The sequence below is a fragment of the Monodon monoceros genome, unplaced genomic scaffold (assembly GCF_005190385.1).
Source record: "Monodon monoceros isolate NGI ecotype Baffin Bay Population unplaced genomic scaffold, NGI_Narwhal_1 Super_Scaffold_18, whole genome shotgun sequence".
NCBI lineage: Eukaryota > Metazoa > Chordata > Mammalia > Artiodactyla > Monodontidae > Monodon > Monodon monoceros.
Window position 1 is genome coordinate 177,426,211 of NW_021703774.1, and position 20,757 is coordinate 177,446,967.

A 20,757-nucleotide genomic window follows, 5' to 3' on the forward strand; every position below is an offset into this window, starting at 1 on the left:
TTTGCCTGGCAAAGCAATAAAGCTACTCTTTTCTACTTCACCCAAAACTCTGTCTCTGCATTTCTATTTGGCACCGGTGAACAGAGGGTGCATTTCGGCAACACAGCTGCCGGGCTAGAAGTGCAGCCCCACCAATCCTGCACCCCTCTGCCCTCTCGGTTTCAGGTTTCTTCATGCCAGTAATTATCTTGTATTCTTCTAACTTTTGAGTTTCATCTAATGTTTATCTCTCCACTGGAAAAATGTTTGGTGACTCTGTTTTCTTCAATGGTGTATCCCTGTACACAGAGTGGGCATTTTATAAATATTTATTTGTTGAGTGAGTGAATAAATGAATGAATCACAGCCAAAGATATCCAGATTCTTTGGATCAAGTGTGTCTGAGTCATGCATTTCTGATCTTAATGCACTTCCGAGAACAGTGCTCGTACCTGAAGAGACAAGGCATATTTTTCTTTTGTATATCAAATCTAAAAATTATGGCTTTTCACATGGATTCCCATGTTCCCTATAGGGGAAGTGTGGCCCATTGTAACTTAGCCACTTCCACTTTTTTACAGTTTTTTTTTTAAGTATCATTAATTTATAGTGCTGTGTTAGTTTTAAGTGTACAGCAAAGTGATTCAGTTACATATATATATATATATAGATAGATATACATTTATATGTCCATATATACTTTTGCAGATTCTTTTCCCTTATAGGTTATCACAAGATATTGAGTATAGTTCCCTGTGCTACACAGTAGGTCCTTGTTGTCTATCTATTTTATATATAGTAGTGTGTATCTGTTAATCCTAAACTCCTAATTTATCTTCCCTCCTCCCACTATCCCCTTGGGTAACCATAAGTTTGTTTTCTATGTCTGCGAGTCTACTTCAGTTTCGTAAATAAATTCACTTGTATCACTTTTTTAGAATCCACATATAAGTGATATCATATGATATTTATCTTTTTGCAAGCAGTTGAAGGAAGAGGGCTGAATCTGGCTTGAGTGTTGCCTTAGTCTGTTGTGTTGCTGCCATAAAAACACCAGAGACCAGACAGCTTAAACAACAGATATTTCTCTCTCACAGTTCTGGAGTTTGGATGTCTAAGATCAAGATGCTGGCCAGTTGGGTGTCTGATGAGGGTCCACTTCCTGCTTTGTAGGTGGCAAAGCAGGAAGTGGACCCAGATGGTGGAAAGAGGGTAAGGGAGCTCTCTGGGGTCTTTAATAAGGGCAGTAATCCCATTCATGAGGGCTCCACCCTCACGGCCTAATCACTTCCCAAAGACCTCACCTCCTAACACCATCACACTGGGGATTACAATTCAACATATGAATTTGGGGGGACACAAACATTCAGTGTATAGCATGTGTGAAGTGTCAGTCCTGGCTTGAAACACATGTATTGACCCTTCATTCATTCTTTCTTTCATTCACCATGTGCAGGACACTAGAACCCAGATTTCTTATTTGATGAGCTCACAGTTTGGAGTCAGAGGGAAGCCTTGTTTCAACCAGCAATAAACAAAGCAGGAAGCAGCTCAGTTTCCTGGGTGTGTGACCTGTCCACCCACACAGGGCTCACGCTCAGAAGGGCCGTGGTGGCTTTAATGGCCTGCTGTCACCATCTTGAAATTATTGATAATTTTCTCTTTGATCTTAACGTTTTGTAAGTGAAGTCTTCTGGCCCAATGGAGCACGCGCAGAGCAGAGGAAACACATACATACCATATGCGTGACAACCGTGGTTCCTGCTGCCCATTTCAAGTAGCGTTCTTGAGGTCACATGGGTCCAACATTCAAGAAGCTGGCCCTACCCGTGACACATGCATGCATGAACTACAAAACCTGAATGGTATAGTTCTGGTGAACCCACATAGAGTTTAACTTTGCCTTTATAACTGGCATTGCACCATATAAAGAGGAATGGTAAAATGCATGCTAATAATTTAAAACTTTAAAGTTTCTTTACTTAAAAAGACATTAAATGGAAAATTAAACAAAAGTGACAGTTGAGAGAGATTGGGGAAGAAAGAGGAAAACTTCATGTTTTAGTAACTCTAATGGCACTTTCTTGCTGCTTTTGAACAAGGGCCCAACATTTTCACTTGGTACTGAGCCCTCCAAAGTATGTAGCCAACACTGGTAGGAAGTTATTGATGCCGTTAAAGAAAAACATAAAGACCAATGGGAGTTCAGAAAAGAGAGACTACATCCAGCTGGGGGAAATCAAACACCACTTCATGGAGGAAGCAGCTCTGAGCAGTCTCGGAGGGCCCAGAAGAATCCATCGTGATCTCTTGTGTTTGCTGGAGGAAGCTGGTGCCAGGGCCAGAGCCAGAGCCAGGCTGACGGATGCAGTGGTGAGTGAGGGTCCAGCTGAAAGCACGCCTGAGCCTTCTTAGCTTTGGGTGTCCATACAGAGCAGGAGAGCGTCTGGGTCATTTTTTTTTTTTTAACATCTTTATTGGAGTATAATTGCTTTAAAATGTTGCGTCAGTTTCTGCTGTATAACAAAGTGAATCAGCCATATGCATATATATATCCCCATGTGCCCTCCCTTTTGAGTCTCCCTTCCTCCCACCCTCCCTTCCCCACCCCTCTAGGTGGTCACAAAGCACCGAGCTGATCTCCCTGTGCTATGTGGCTGCTTCCCACTAGCTATTTATTTTATATTTGGTAGGATATATATGTCCGTGCCACTCTCTCACTTCGTCCCAGCTTTCCCTTCCCCCTCCCCATGTCCTCAAGTCCATTCTCTATGTCTGCGTCTTTATTCCTGTCCTGCCCCTAGGTTCTTCAGAACTTTTTTTTTTTTTTTATATTCCATATATATGTGTTAGCATATGGTATTTGTTTTTCTCTTTCTGACTTAACTTCACTCTGTATGACAGATTCTAGGTCCATCCACCTCACTACAAATAACTCAATTTCATTTCTTTTTATGGCTGAGTAATATTCCATTGTATATATGTGCCACATCTTCTTTATCCATTCATCTGTCAGTGGACACTTAGGTAGCTTCCATGTCCTGGCTATTGTAAATAGTGCTGCAGTGAACATTGTGGTACATGACTCTTTTTGAATTATGGTTTTCTCAGGGTATATGCCCAGTAGTGGGATTGCTGGGTTGTATGGTAGTTCTATTTTTAATTTTTTAAGGAACCTCCATACTGTTCTCCATAGTGGCTGTATCAATTTACATTCCCACCAACAGTGCAAGAGGGTTCCCTTTTCTCCACACCCTCTCCAGCATTTATTGTTTGTAGATTTTTTGATGATGACCATTCTGACTGGTGTGAGGTGATACCTCATTGTAGTTTTGATTTGCATTTCTCTAATGATTCGTGATGTTGAGCTCCCTTTCATATGTTTGTTGGCAATCTGTGTATCTTCTTTGGAGAAATGTCTATTTAGGTCTTCTACCCATTTTTGGATTGGGATTTTTTTTTTTGATATTGATCTGCATGAGTTGCTTGTATATTTTAGAGATTAATCCTTTGTCAGTTGCTTCATTTGCAAATATTTTCTCCCAGTCTGAGGGCTGCCTTTTTTTAGAATACCAAGCCCAGGTGTGGTCTGAGTGGCTGAAAGGAGGGAGGGGCAGCTCCAGGGGCCACCGAATCACCAGCCATCAGACCTCAGACTGACCTGTGCCTCCCCAATCCACGCTGCTCTCTGTGGATCCCCCTCCCATGGCTGGGAGCAAGTTCAAGATGGAGTCATTGTCTGACCAAGACATCCCTGGGCAACAAACAGGGAGGCAGGAACACATGCTCCATGGGGAATTCTTTTCTGAATTTGGGGTGCTCTCAAAATGTGGGTTCCAAGTGGGGCCACAAAGAATCCAATAAACTTGCTGGTGCCCTGGAGAGACGCAGCTGTCGCTTACCAGGTGTGAGCTGCAGAGGGAAAGGAGCACATGTTCTCACACTGTCTGAGAGTCACCCAGCCCTTCCCAAGGGCCCTAGCTCCCCATCACACAGTCCTGTGAGATGGGGAGCTAGAATCCGACTTCATATAGGAGGATCCAGAGCCCAGAGAGGGTGTGTGAGTTGCTCCGTGTTGCACAGCTGGACAGAGCTGGAGTTAGGATCAAAACGGCGTTTGTGGGGCTCTGAGGCCAGGACTCCCCTTCTCTGTTGCCACTCGCTGCTGGGGCTGCGGTGTGACCTGTGACCCTTGGGAGTGTTTCACATGGGGTGCTCCTGTCTGCTGTTCACGATGGTAGTTGGATGAGTAACAGACCCTGAACGGCAGGAGGAGCAGCTCACACGCAGGGAGAGCAGAGTCCAGTCCGTGGTCCGTTGCCCTCAGTGCACATGGCTGGGGCCTAGGCTCCTGAGCTGTCCGTCCTTGTCCTCGGGCCACCCTGCTGGGCCTGCATGCTGGGCAGCTCCTCCCAACTTCCTGCTGATGCCCTGCTTGTCCCTATGGAAACAATCTCTCTCTCTCTTTCCCTTCCTCTTTCATAGCTGCCTTGGCCTTGATTTCTGTGTTCCCTGTGTCTCCACCACCCACCGGCTCATCACCGTCTCGCCAGCGGCTCTGCCCAGGCGCGGAAGCTTCCCACTCACACCAGCGCCCTCTTCCTTTCTGCTCCTTTTCAAAGATATTTGTGTTTGCACACAGCAGCCATCAAGTGGTGTGGGCTGGAGCTTGGGCAGGGGGAATGTTCCAGAGCTTTAGAAGGCCCAGGGGTTTTAACTGAAGAGTTGCATGGTGAGGATAATTAAAGTCTGTGACGACTGCGTGGAGGGATGAAGACCGGCTGAGCCTGGCAGGGTGTGCACTGGTTTTTCTCCCGGGACAACCCAGTTGTCCTGGGAGGTACCCTTTCTGGCCCCTGCAGGAAAGATCGGCAGAGAGAGACCCAGCCCGGCCACACATGTGGGCAGGAGCAAGAGGGCTCTGTCGTCACTTACACTGGCACTTAGGGAGTCAGATGGGGGGTGCTGAGCCCTGGCCGCCAGGCACACCCTGGGTGAGGATAGTCAGGGGCAGTGAGAAGGACATGCAAGCCATCCACCCAGTCCTCTCTACCCCACAGACAACCTCCTTCTCCCTGTGGGCCCACCTAGCTCACTCCTTCTGATGCCCTAGGGTCTCCCTGAGCCCCTGGCCCCAGCCCCGTCCTCCAGCATTTCCACATTGCCCTGTTCTCTGTTCTGACCAAGCAGAGCATTGACTCAGCTGGAGCACAGGCACAGCCTGCAGGGGCTGGAGGTCACACTGCAAGCAGTGGGGATGATGGGTGACCCTCCTCCTGGCCTTCAGATGGCCTTCCTGGTAGACAGAACTGCTCCCCCACGGCCATGCCAACAGTGTACACTTCATCCTGCCTTTCCTCCTCCTCTGAAGGGTCTCACTCTCCTTGCCCCCTGGGGTCTGCCCCCCAATTGGCCCCCTGTCCCCAAGCCCTTGCCCCTGGCTCTGCCTTGGGGATGTTAAGACCCCCACCCACCCAGTCCAAGATCTCTCAGGGTCTAAGGGCACAGCCCCACTGCTTTATTTTCACACGCTCCTTGTGCTGCCTAGCAGCATCAATCACTGGGTCTGAAGCAGGACCTGTAGGTGGGGCTCCAGTGCATTTACTGATGAATGGATGGACAGTTTGTCTGACTGACTCAGGACTGGTAGCTTGATTGACACTGTTTCCTTATTGGTCACTAACTTATGGAATTTAGGGATGAACAGGCATTGTTTTGGGCTTCATGTAGATATGAGTCTAAGGAGAGAAGGAAGTAAGATTTGGATGCTTGTCCCAGGATTTCTGAGAGGTGCTGCCAGGCGTCAAGCACTGTCTGCTCCAGATAGCACCCCCCCCAAGGAACAAAATTCACCCCTAAAGACTAGATAGGGGATGCCCCTAAACCCCAAGAGAGGGAAGGACCAAGGTGCCTTCCTAGGAAAAACAAACTAACAAAAAAACAAAGATTTTACTCATAAAAGCACACAATTGCATTTGGGTAACAAAGCTGGCTTTTTAAATAGGTTTCCCACGATGAACTTACAAAATAGGTCAGCTCCTGGGCCCTTCTTGCTCTCATTTTGCACCAGGGGAACAGACTCAAAGAGGTGAATTGAGCTGCCCAGGGTCACATGGTTGTTTGCTTGGAGCCAAGTGCAGAGGCCGGGGAACTGGAGTCTGTGTCCAGGTCACATCCAGGTACAGGAGGCCGCCTACTTTCACACCATGAATCCAGCCCAGAGAGCCCTGGGGCCTTCTGGGACAGACAGCCCATAAAATCCAGAGGAGTTATCAATATGTACAAAGAGAAAACAAAAGCAGAGCATATTGGGAAAAAGCAACCTCATGAAAAACAAGATTAGTCATTCGAGGGAGAAAGAACAGAGACCATTAAAATAGGACAGAAAGTAATTCCCTTTGACAGCCCCCAAAAGCCAGGCTCCACTGCGATATATTCCATTTTGGTACAATTTGTAAAGTTGCCCTTTTCCCCCTCCATCCTCCACTTCTGTTCTCCCCTGCCTGTGGTTTATGCTTACACACAGGAGCCATTCCTCTCTTGCTGCCCATTTGGTTTTCGGGAGTGTTTCTGCTATTGTTCCACAACCATTTGTCTTCCTTGTTCTTTAAGGGAACTTACGTCCAGCTCCAGGGGTCAAAAATCACAAAGATCTAGTGAAAGTTTTTAAGAAGAAAAATGGAAAAATGAAATGTTGCCTCCCAGTGTCCTCAACCTTGAGATTTTAATTCATGTCCTGAAATGACAACATGGCCAGGGCTGTCATAGGGTTAGTGCGTAGGAGGTCCTGAGTGTTCATAAGTTGCCTCCAAGCATTTGGGGCTCAGGAGAATGTAGGAAGGGGTCTCAGAAAGGTGTCAGAGGTGTTGCTGGTGAGGGTCTTGTCTGAGAGGATCTGGGGTCAGCCATTCGGAAAACTGAAGGTCGCACGGTAAACTCTTCTTGGACCTATTTCCTTGCTGGGTCCTTCCCAGAAACTCATCCACCTGAAACATAATCTCCATTTTTCACATAAAAAAGAAAATCACTGGTTCTCCTTTCCCCCAGGAGTTTACGGAATGTAAATGAACCTTTCACGCCACACCGAACCCAGATGCAGAAGATCATCTCACACCAACCAGATAAAAATATGATTAAACAATATTTTCCCAAGCATCTTCCTCTCATTTAATATCTTCCATCAGATATCTCGCTTAGATCTGAGTAGATGTGCCGAAAAGTCAAAATTACAGTTAACTCTTCTTGGCTCCCTGTATCTGACCAAAGAGAAATTAGAGGCTCCTTTTGTGCCCTGGGGAGCTCGTAGCTCTTTGCACGACATAGCTCTCATAATTACACTACCTTAACCTAATAGAAGAGGGTAAACATATTATTTTGCATGAAATTATGTTTCTTAATGAATTAATAATACGGTTACAACTCTCAGTTCAACAAGCAGGGAAATACAGAGTTTAAAATAAGGGTAAGCAACTGCATTATAATTAGTTGATCTTTGCAGTGCCGTATTTAACAATGCATTAGTGCTGATTATGGGGAAGGAAGGGGAAACTATGGGCAGGGGTGGACCTTGCTGCTGGGGAGTTCACATGGGGGACAGAAGAGGAGAAGAGGCTGCGATTAACAGCCCTGGAATAACAATGGCTAATTCCTACCCTCTGGCCCCAGCCATCCTGGGATTCCGAGTCTTCACCATTGTCCTCTTCTGTGGCAGCACACCTCACCCTTGTGACGACTTCCTGTAGATAGTCTCCATCAAACTCATCCTTGAGTTTGAGTGTCCATCTTTGTTGATATCCTTTTGGAATCAAATATAATTTGTTCTAAATGGAACTCCTGACCTCATACACTCACGACCCTGCTGACTACAGCCTTCTCACATCACCTCAACCCAAAGTCAGCAGTCCCTTTTCTGGATCCCTACAGAGTAAAGAATTCGGCTTTGCCCAAAGAGGATCTGGCCTTTGACCTCAGGTTCTGGGAAGTGATTTTTTATCATACCTGAAAGGCACATCTTTGTTTAGCATGGAGGCTGGACACACGGGCTCATGAGGTGAAAGCTGGCTGTTGGCATCAGTCAAGCTGGAGACAGAGTCCAACGATGTGGGCAATGCATCTATCAACCATGTTTATGCAATGAGGCCCCAGTAAAAACTCTGGAGAGTGAAGCTAGAGTGAGCTTCCCTGGTTGGTAATACTTCATGCATGTTGTCACATTGATGCAGGAAAGTCACGTGTCCTGACTCCAAGGGGAGAAGACAATGGAAACTTCACATTTGAACCCTCCCAGGCTCTACTCTACATACTTCTTCCTTTAGCTTACTTTAATTTGTAGATTATTTTTGTAATAAGTCGTAACCATGAGTGTAACAGCTTTCACTGAGTTCTGGGAGACTTTCCAGGGAATTATCAAACCTGAGGGTAGATTTGGGAACCCTCTGAGTGTGTAGTTGGCATGAGAAGTCAGGGTGGTCTTGAGGAAGACCATGACCCCAACTCTGCAGTTTGACTAGCTCTGGGCAATCCCCAATGTTTTCCAAAGTTGTGCTTCCTATTCTCCAGATTTGAGCTCTGGCACTGTCTCTTGCTGTCTCATTTGATATTTGGGCTGATTTAGCATGTGTTATATGTGGTTGGGTCTTTATTTTTCTTTGAAGAATTACACAAAGCATTTATCTTCACTGCAGTTTCCCAGCTTTTGGATCTAAGGAAAGTCTTGGCTCAACCGCCTGCAGGATTCTAGGTGATGGCTCAGAATTTGGAGCATAACCGAGTTTAAAGAACGGTCCAAACTAAGTGTAATAGAGCTGTCAACCACAGAGATGGACACATTCACCCTCCGTAAGAGTCATGATATCTATGGCCTGCTGAGGGCCCATTGCTCGGTTTCTCCTAGAGGTCCAAAGAGGGCATCAAAAATTTACTGGAAAGAGAGTTGGCCTGGGCCACAGGAGGCAAGGGTTGACCTATGTGTTTTATCTCCATCCTTTTCCCTCATTTGTTCCAAGGGCATACTGAACATCCAAAAAGTCTTTAAATGTGTTGTGCTGCTTTCTACAGGGTATAGTAGATGATGAAAGTCTTGCATTAGCTAGGGAAAGAGAAAGGAAGGAGAAAGAGGAGGAGGAAGGAGGAAGAAGGAGGAAGAGAGAAAAGAAGGGAGAGTTTGCTATTTGGAAAGAACATCTTTTGTGCAGCCATACCTGAGTGCCTGAAGGGGTCAGTGACAGCTCCAGAGACCGGATGAAATTTAGATTCCCATCAGCTCTAATGCCCTGCAACTGCACACCACCCCCATGGAGATCCCTTGGGCTCGCAGATGCCCTGCAGGTGATTTTCCCAGCCACACTTTCTGAGTCCACACTTCCTGGTGCCTGAAGCTTAGTCAAAGTGCAGGAGTGGGGCTAAGAACCAATATGTGATAGTCCCTGCTAGCAGGTCTGTGAGTTACTAGGTTTTGAAGTAAAATGCACCTGTCCAGGGATTTTCATGCCCCTGAACAATTTAACGGTGATGGAGAGTCTTGAAGCACCTTGTAGCTCAGACAGGCCTGGGTCTGAACCATGTGTCTGCCACTTTCCCATTCACCTGGCCTCAGGTGTGTTTGTCTGCTTATGTATAAAACGGGGATGGATCACCTGCATTTCAGGGTGGTGGTAGCATTAAGTAAAATGATGCAGGTGAAGGGCTTAGCCCAGTGTCTTCCTCAAGGAACTGTTTCTAGTTTAAAATGGGATAAAGGAGAGAATACCTCTGCACCACTGTAGGTGATGACCAAGGCAAACAGCTTCTGAAAGGCTAATAATATCCATACGTAAAAGCACAGCACAGGTGAAAGAAAATAATCTCGAGCAGCGGCCTCTCTCAGAACAAACGCAGTTCTGTTGGTTTGTACCTGGTGGTGATCTTGGCCTTTATTTGTTATTAACCTAAGCAGAAGAATTCAAATAAAGTTGCTGTCAGGAGCATATTTCTTCCTAAATCCAGAGCATAATAAAAACCAATGACTGATCTGGACGTCAGACGAGTAATTGAAAATTCTACTTGCAGCAAATACAAATAGCACTCACTGTTAAAAGGACAATATATTCCAGAAGGAGAGAAAAATCACCAGATGACCAGCTCTATAACTTCTCGTTGACTCTCAGTGTGGTGAGTTTTGGGACTTGAATTGGAAAGAAAATTCAACTCTAATGTTTTCCTCCCAGAAATTTTTCAAGGAGGGACCCTCTCTTGAGGAGGAAAAATGTCAATTTATAAGTTGAACCAAAGACATTTTTGGTTTTCATAAGATTGGGTTATGTATGACTTTATGGTGATCAGAACTTGTTGCAAGTAGTAAACAGTCATCTCAAACTGACTTAAGTAAAGGCGGGGTGGGGGGGGCGGGGGGCGGATTTTAACTCACGTACTTGGGAGAGGCAGGGGTAGACAGACCTCAAGGCACGTTGGATCCAGGAGATCCAAGGATGTGCATTACATATGGCTTTCATCTGTCAGCTCTGTTTGTCTCTGTTCAACCAGATTCCCTGGTAGCTCTCTGCAGGGTACTCAGGCAGTATTAGGAGCTAAGGGTTGGGCAGTGCCTACCCATAGCAGACGCTTATTAAGTATTACTGACTGGGTCACCTACATCTTCTAATGGAGGGTGCAGTTATCTGTCCCCCTTCCCTGCTGAGGAAACTGAGGAACACAGAAGCACCACTGGAACCCAGGTGGTCTGCCCCCAACGTCCATGCCCTAACTCTCCATCATTCCTAGACTCTATTTCTCTAGCTCCCAGCCAATGGAGGAGGAAAACTCTTTTCAAAGTTTCAACGACATGGGAGTCTCTAATTGGACCTGCTGATGTCACATCATCATCCTTGACTCAATCGCTGTGGTTGAGGGAGCGGAATATTTGCATTGGCCACTTCTGTGGTGCAGAGCGAAGTGATGGGGCTCTGTGACTGACAAGTCTCCAAAAGGCACCAAAAGCAGTGGATGGGAAATTATGCCAGCACCCCCCATGATCCCCTTGCAGACCAGTCGGCCGTGAGTACTCTCCAAGTGAACACTAGTGTGTGGGTCGGAGTGTGCGGGAGGGCATGCAGGGGGAGGGCCAGTGTTTGGGGGGAGGTGGACCTAGTAGATGCTAGTTTCTCTTTGGCACCCTGCCTCCAATTTCTGAAAAGCAGCACATCCAATAGGCTCCTGGCATTCAAGAGACTTGTTGACTAAAGAGACAGGTGCTTTGAACGCACTGGAATTATTTGCAGGGCCCTCACCTGAACCCAAGGCTTTGGGACTTCATGAATATGGTGCCAATTTGGAACTTGGAGAGACATGAGTGTGCTCGTGTATCTCAGAGAGCCTTCTGTGGCAGCCCAATTCAATCATATTGTTCAGAAAGATAAATGTGAGAACCAGTTATCGGACACAAGCTGTCCCCAGATCTTCCAGGACTCAGTCTGGTTTGGGATTAATGAACCAAAATGCTAACTAGTGGAGATCCTTTCCGTGAGCAGCGTCTGGTCCAAGGTAAAAGACACCCTTCTTCCTGATTGTTGAGCAGACTGTAGATAAATCTTCACATTTAATATTCACAGTCCGTCTCCCATCTTCCTTGTAATGAGCTGGTCTAACATCTTGCACAGCTATGTCATTAAGAGGGAGACTAAACTCCAGATGCCAGTTAAAAATGCACAAAAATAATATAGAACTAGGTACATAAAATATAAGCTGATTCCTTCATCTATACTAATGAATTTTAAAGAGAGAAAATAATGGAGGATAAGCACCAGGCACATTAGAAATTAAAATTAGGTTGCAAACTCCCCAATTCATACAAGAAGTTCAGTGTACAACAAATGATTCACGGGAGCAATTCTTAGGAATAAAGTCTCACTTTTTCTGATTTTTGGAGTGGCAGAACTTCATAAAAATGAAATAAATCACAATGTACACTTTGATGCCTGTCTCTTTTGCTGAAAGTAATGTTTTTGAGATATTTTTATTTGAATAAGCAGTTTATTTTCTTTTTAAAACTGAGTAATTTAACCTTGTATGAACACATCACAAAACACTTATCCATTCACTTAATAATGTACATCTGGGTTAGTTCAAGTGTGAGGTATTATGAACAAAGATATTGTGAATATTACTCACCTGTCTTTCTTATAAGCATGTATTTTCATTTACCCTGGGTGGAGAGTACCTGGGGGTAGAAATGATGGGTAGATATATGCTAAATTCCTTTTTATTTTGAAATGGTTTTCTTGATGTATAATTTACTGTCATAAAGTCACTCATTTAAAGATATGTGTTGATTTTTCTGCAAACATGCAGAGTTTCATAACCATCACTATCCCATTTTAGAACAATTCCATCACTGCACAAGGTTCCACAATATTTACTGTATTGGTTGCATTTGACAAAGTCAGTCCCTTCTGCTTGAAATGCTTCCATTACTTAGTTTCCAGTTCAGTAAATTCTATTCCTTTTATGATTTGTTTTTTCATTTTTTTTTTTTTCTTCACTGGTCTTTCCTTTTCTGCCTCCATTGCTGATTTGTATTTTTCTCCCAAACCTCTCAACATTAGTTTTGACCCAGTTCTTGGAACACTTTTAACCTCAGCCATTCATCCCCTTGCTGACCTTACCCAGTCTCCTGGCTTCTTAAAAATTTTTAATGGTATTTTAGTCTTGGAGTTCCAACCTTGTACCTTACACACAGTGATCTAGACCTGCCAAATATATATTTTTTAGATAAACCAATGGAACATAGGACTGGTGGGAAATATCATGAGCTTAGATTCTAGTCATCATATAAGATAAGGAGGAGTTTGATCAAAGCTATGAGAGCAGTACATACAAATTAGTATTGGGTTCAAAAGAAGAACAGAAAATGTGTACTTTAGACCAAACTGGTCAGACCCATTGACCACTGCACCCAACATAACTGGGACATAGAATCCTCATCACATATTGATGACAGAAGAATTGGCAAGAGTAGAAGTGCAATTTGTCTTTTTGTTAGCATCTTTTTTTTTTTTAAGGAAAAGTTTTCTAAATTCAAAAGATACTTCCATTGGAGAAAAAATGGAATTAGAGTATGAGCTATTGTCCTTTTTTACTGAGAATAAGAAAAAAAAATCCCACTTTTATAAAAGTAGTTTGTTCCAAAAAGCAACTTCCATCAACATTTATCAATTTATCTAACATCTCAGGATATTAATCTATTATTGCCTGGTACATATTTTAATAGATTTTAGATTTATGTATGAGGTAATTATGCAAATATATATTTCCCTTTTGATAAGCAATCTGGGAAGATACCAGAACACAAGAAGCATAATTTATTTACTATATATTCTACTTCTCCATACTTAAAAATATATATTTTTAAACAAGGGAAACAGTACATAATAGTGCACTGCAGTTTGGCTTATGATTTCTTTAAACAAGGTTTACATAGAGGTTAAAATGAGCATCTGGGTTCTGCTATTGAATCACATATCAGTTGATTCCTACAAAATTATTTAACCTAACATTCTATTTTTTAAAGGTAAACTTATCAGAATCATACATTGTTATTTAAAATTGATTTCTTCTCTATAATTGATAGTCTTTTCAATGAGTTTAAATTCTCCCTAGTTTCAATGATGGTGATGTAAAGTTCAGGGTGAGTAGTTTTTAAAGCTGACTGTTATTGTTGTTTAAGAAAATGCATTGTATTCAAGAGTCAGTATATTTTAGTTTCTGCAGCATTACTGTCTTTATAAAATTGCTGAAAGTATGTGTTTGTATATTTGTGAAACTTTTTTGAACAAAAAGACATAGACAAGGGTAGAATAAAGTCTAATACTCAATGTTGGTATGAGATTATAATTTATGAGGTAATAGTCTGTTCACAATATTTAACTGCACTGAACAAGACTCTATGGGCTTATGCATTACAATACTTTAAAAAATTACTTTTTTTTCAGTAATGCACTTTATTTATTTATTTATTATTTATTTTTACCTTTTGACCCCCTTCACCCATTTCTCCCACCGCCCACCTCTGGCAATCACAAGTCTGTTCTCTGTATCCATGGGCTTTTTCCCCCTCTTTTAAAAAAGATTCCATATATGAGAGATCATATGGTGTTTGTTGTCTACGGTCTGACTTATTTCACTTAGTGTAATGCCCTGGAGGTCCACCCATGTTGTCGCAAATGGCAAGATTTTATTCTTTTTTATGGCTGAATAATAGTCCATTGTACTTGACCCTCGAACAACATGGATTTAAGCTGTGCAGGTCCACTTATATGCAGATTTCTTTCACTAAATATGTATTACAGTACTACACGATCCTTGGCTGGTTGAATCCACAGATGCAGAACTGCAGATACGAAAGGCCAATTGTGAAGTTATACTCTGAGTTTTGACTGCACAGAGATTGGCACAACCCAACACTCGTGTTATTCATGGGTCAACTGTGATGCCACAATTTCTGTATCCGTTCATCCATCAGTGGACACTTAGGTTGCTTCTACATATTGTCCATCATACACAATGCTGCAATGAATGTGGGGATGCTTACATCTTTCAAGTTAATAGTTTCATTTTCTGGATAAATACCCAGACATGGAACTGCTGGATCATATGGTAGTTTTAATTTTAATTTTTTGAGGAACCTCCATGCTGTTTTCCATAGTGGCTGCACCAGTTTACAATCCCAGAAACAGTACACAAGTGTCCCCTTTTCTCTACATCCTCCCAAACACTCGTTACTGCTTGTCTTTTTTTTTTTTCTTATGAAGCAGATATTTCTTCTGTTTTTTTTTATAGATCTTTATTGGAGTATAATTGCTTCACAATACTGTGTTAGTTTCTGTTGCACAACAAAGCGAATCAGCCATATGCATACACATGTCCCCATATCCCTTCCCTCTTGAGCCTCCCTCCCACCCTCCCTATCCCACCCCTCTAGGTCATCGCAAAGCACCGAGCCGATCTCCCTGTGCTATGCTGCTGCCGTTCTAACAGGTGTGAGGTAGTATCTCATGGTGGTTTTGATTTGCATTTCTCTGGTGATTAATGACATTGAGCATCTTTCCATGTATTTGTTGGTCATCTGTATCTCTTCTTTGGAAAAATGTCTATTTAGATCGTCCCATTTTTAAAATCATATTTTTTTTTTGCTATTGAGTTGTGTGAGTTCCTTATATATTTTGCATATTTTTCCCTTATCAGATGTATGGTTTGCAAATATTTTCTCCCATTCAATATGTTGCCTTTTCATTTCGTTGATAGCTTTCCTTTGCTGTGCAGAAGCTGTTTAGTATGATGTAGTTCCACCTGTTTATTTTTGTTTTTGTTGCTTTTGCTTTTGGTGTCAGATTAAAAATATTATCACCAAGACCTATGTCAGGGAGCTTACCATCTATGTTTTGTTACATGAGTTTTCTGGTTTTAGGGCTTAAGTTCAAGACTTTAATTCATTTTGAGTTAATTTTTGGGTATGGTGTAAGATAGTAGTTGAATTTCATTATTTTGCACATGGATGTCCAGTTTCTCACACCACTTATTGATGAGACTGTTCTTTGTGTATTATATATTCTTGGCTCCTTTGTCATTAATTAACTGACCATATATGTGTAGGTTTATTTCTGGGCTCTCTATTCTGTTCCATTGATCTATGTGTCTGTTTTTAATGCCAATACCATACTGTTTTAGTTACTATAGATTTGCAGTAAGTTTAAAATCAAGGAGTATGAGGCCTCCAACTATATTCTTCTTTCTCAAGATTGATTTAGCTATTCAGGTTTTTTTGTAGTTCCATGAAAATTTTAGGATTATTTGTCCTATTTTCTTAGAAAATGCAATTGAAATTTTGATAGGAATTTCATTGAATATGTAAATTGCTTTTAGTAGTATGGAAATTTTAAAAATATTGATTCTTCCACCCCATGATCACAGAGTATCTTTTCATTTATTTGTATATTCTTCAGTTTCTTTCATCAATGTCTTGTACTTTTCAATATACAGTTCTTTCATCTCCTTGGTTAAGTTTATTCCTAGGTATTTTATTCTTCTTAATGTAATTGTAAATGGGATTGTTTTCTTTTCTTTATTTTTTACATCTTTATTGGAGTATAATTCCTTTACAGTGGTGTGTTAGTGTCTGCTTTATAACAAAGTGAATCAGTTATACATATACATATGTTGCCATATCTCCTCTCTCTTGCATCTCCCACCCTCCCACCCTCCCTATCCCACCCATCCAGGTGGTCACAAAGCACCGAGCTGATCTCCCTGTGCCATGCGGGGAGGGGGAAGTGTAAGCTGTTACAAAGTGAGAGAGTGGCATGGACATATATACACTACCAAACGTAAAATAGATAGCTAGTGGGAAGCAGCCGCATAGCAATGGGATTGTTTTCTTTCTCATAGTTCATTATTGGTATATAGAAATACAACAGATTTCTGTGTATTGATTTTGTATTCTGCAACTTTATTAAATTTGTTTATTAGTTCTAACGATTTTTGTTGGAGTCTTTAGGGTTTTCTATATACAATATCATGTCACCCACAAATAGTGAGAGTTTTGTTTCTTCCTTCCCAATTTGGAAGCTTTTATTTCTTTTTTCTTGCCTAATTGCTCTAGCTAGGCCTTCCAATACTAAGTTTAATACAAGTGACAAGAGTGGGTGTTCTTGTCTTGTTCCTGATCTTAGAGGGAATACTTTCAGCTTTTTACCATTGAGTATGTTAGCCGTGGGCTTACCATATGTGGCCTTTATTATGCTGAGGGACATTCCCTCTATACCTACTTTGTTGAGAGTTTTTAATGATAAATAGATGTTAAATTTTGTCAGATGCCTTTTCTGCATCTATTGACATGATAATATGATTTTTATCTATCGTTTTGTTAATGTGGATTATCACATTGACTGAGTTGTGGATGTTGAAACATCCTTGCGTCCCTGGACTAAATCCCACTTGATCATGGTGTATGATCCTTTTAAGATACTGATGAATTGAGTTTGCTAATATTTTGTTGTGAATTTTTGTGTCTATATTCATCAGGAATGCTAGCCTGTAATTTTCTTTTCTTGTGGCATCCTTTTGGTATCAGTGTAATGTTGGCCTCATAAAATGAATTTGAGAGAGCTCCCTTCTCTTCTATTTTTTGTAAGAATTTGAGAGGGATTGAAATTAATTCCCTCTTGAATGTTTGATAGAATTCACCAGTGAAGCCATCTGGTCCTGGACTTTTGTTTGCTGGGAGGTTTTTGATTATGGATTCAATTTCTGTACTAGTAATCAATCTGTTCAGGTTTTCTGTTCCATCATAATTCAGTCTTGGTAGGTTGTATGTTACTAGGAATTTACCCATTTATTCCAGGTTGTCCAATTTGTTGGTGTATAATAGTTCACAATAGCATCTTATGATTCTTTGTGTTTCTGTGGTATCAGTTGTAACATTTCATCTTTCATTTCTCATTTTATTTATTTGAGTTCTCTCTCTTTTCTTGGTGAGTCTGGCTAAAGTTTTGCCTATTTTGTTTATCATTTCAAAGAACTAGGTCTTAGTTTTATTGATCTTCTCAATTGTCTTTTAGCCTTTATTTCACTTTTTTTCTGTTTTAATCTTTGTTATTTCCATCCTCCTACTTTAGGCTTCATTTTTTCTTCTGTTTCTAGTTTCTTGAGGGGTAAAGTTAGATATTCTTTTTTTATTTGAGACCTGTCTTGTTTGTTGAGGTAGGCATTTATTGCTATAAACTTCCCTTTTAGAACTGCTTTTCCTACATCCCACAAACTTTGATGTTATATTTCCATTTTCATTTGTCTCAAGGTAATTTTTGATTTCTCTTTTGATTTCTTCTTTGACTTATTGATTATTCAGTAACATGTTGTTTAATCTCCACATATTTGTAAGTTTCCCAGTTTTCTTCATGTAATTAATTTCTAGTTTCATATTATTGCTTGTGGAAAAGATGCTTGATATGATTTCAGTCCTCTTAAATTTATCAAGACTTGTTTTGTGGCCTAACATATGATCTATCCTGGAAAATGTTCCATGTGCACTTGAAAAGAGTGTGAATTCTGTTGTTTTTGTTCTGGTCTAACATGTTGTTTAAGGCTGTCGTTTCCTATTTGCTTTTCTGTCTGGATGACCTATCCATTGATGTAAGTGAGGTATTAAGACCCCCCACTATTATCTTATTGTTGTCTATTTCTCCCTTTAGATGCTTACTGTTTGCTTTATATATTTAGGTGTTCCTATGTTAGGTGCATAAATATTTATAAATGTTATATTCTCTTGTTGGATTGACCCTTTTATCATTATGTAATGCTCATATTTGTCTCTTATTAAAGTCTTTGTCTTAAAGTCTATTTTTTCTGATATAACTACTCTAGCTTTCTTTTGGATTCCATTTGTTTGCAATATGTTTTTCCATCCCTTCACTTTCAGTCTGTGTGTGTCCTTGCATCTAAAGTGTGTCTCTTGTAGGTAGCACATAGATTTTTTTAATCCATTCTGCCAGTCTATGTCTTTTGATTGAAACATTTGGTCCATTTACATTTAAAATAATTACTAATAAGTATGTACTTTTTGCCATTATGTTCATTGATTACTGGTTTTGTAGTTTCACTTTGTTCTCTTCTTTTGCTCTCTTCTTTTGTGGTTTGAAGAGTTTCTTAGTGGTATACTTATATTAATTTCTCTTTATATTTTGTGTTTTTACTGTAGGTTTTTGCTTTGTGGTAACCATGAGACTGACATATAACAACTTATACCTATAACAGTTTATTTTATGTTAAAAACAGCCATTTATTTTATGTTGATCCTATTCTGAATCTCAACATTTTTACCCCCACACACACACTTTATGTTTTTTTTGTTGTTGTTGTTGTTTTTTGGTATTTGCGGTAAGCAGGCCTCTCACTGTTGTGGCCTCTCCCGTTGCAGAGCACAGGCTCCAGATGCGCAGGCTCAGCGACCATGGCTCACGGGCCCAGCCACTCTGCAGCATGTGGGATCTTCCTGGACCGGGGCACGAACCTGTGTCCCCTGCATTGGCTGGCAGACTCTCAACCACTGCGCCACCAGGGGAGCCCCATTTTATGTTTTTGATGTTACATTTTACATCTTTTTATCTTTTGTGTTCCTTAACTTATTATTGTAGTCAAAGTTATTGTTACTACTTTTGTCTTTTAACCATCATACGAGCTTTACAAGTGATTAATTCACTACCTTTACTATATATTTTCCTATCCAATGAGATTTATTCTTTCATATGTTTTCTTGTTACTAATTTGAACCCTTTTTTTCAGGTTAAAGAAGTTCCTTTGGTATTTCTTGTAAGGTCAGTTTAGTGGTGATGAACTCCTTTAGCTTTTGCTTATATGGAAAATTCTTTATCTCTCTTTCAATTCTGAATTATAAGTTCACCAGATTGAGTATTCTTGGTTGGAAGACTTTTCTTTCAGCACTTTGAATATTTCATGCCACTCTCTTCTGACTTGCAAAGTTTCTGCTGAAAAATCTGCTGATAGTCTTATGGGAGTTCCTTTGTATGTAACAAGTTGTTTTCTCTTGCTGCTATTAATATTCTCTACTTGTATTTAACTTTTGATATTTTAATTATAATGTATTTTTTATATATATGCACACACACACACACACACATATATATATATTCAGCTTCTTTTCCATTATAGGTTATTACAAGGTATTGAATATAGTTCCCTGTGCTATACAGTAACTCCTTGTTATCTATTTTATATATAATAGTATCTATCTGTTAATCCCATACTCTTAACTTATCCCACCCCCACCTTTCCCCTTTGGTTACCATAAGTTTGTTTTCTATGTCTCTGTTTCTGTTTTGCAAATAAATTCATTTGTATTACTTTTCAGATTCCACATATAAGTGATATCATATAATATTTGTCTTTCTCTGTCTGACTTACTTCACTTAATATAATGCTAGTCTCTAGGTCCACCCATGCTATTTTCCATCTCTTTGTTGAAGTTCTCACCATTCTTCTCCCCAGTTCAGTGAATGTCTTTATGACAATTACTTTTAACTCTTTATCAGGTAAATTCCTTATCTCTGTTTCATTAAGGTTTTTTCCTGAGGTTTTATCATGTTCTTTCATTTGGAACATATTCCTCTGATCCTTCATTTTGCTTGATTCTCTGTGTTGGTTTTTATACAGTAGATGAGACAATGACCTCTTTAGTCCTGAAGGAGTGGCCTCAGGTAGGAGGTGAAACTTGTTGTTCAATCCTGCTCCAGTTCTTAGTTGTTTCTCAAACTTTTGTGCATGTCCAAGCAGACTATTATACTTTTAATAGCTCCCAGTGTTTGAGGATGTGCCAAGCTTTTCAGTGTCCTTGAGGGGAGGATCTCAGTACCTATTTCAGGCTGTTTGGAAGCCAGGCTCACGCAGCAGGTTTTACAAGTACGCAAATATATACAGTCTTGTGGGACTGCAAGTGTAAGCTACATTGGGCTATGGATCTTGTGGAGTCCCCTATATGGCAGCTGCAAAAATTGGGGTTCCTGAGGAGTGTGTAAGCAGTTTTCTGGTAGATATCAGTGAGCTGCAGAGGGAGAGTGCCAAGATGATGTCTACAGCCTATGTTCATTGATAGCAGCTTTGTAGGTCACTACGTGTGTGCCAAACCTGAAGCCTGCTCCTCAGGCTGAAGCTCCAAGGACAAGCAGGGGCCTCCTTCATAGACAGATGGAGGTTGGGGTGTGCCTCAATTTTCTGTCTGTACAATGCCCTGGGGGT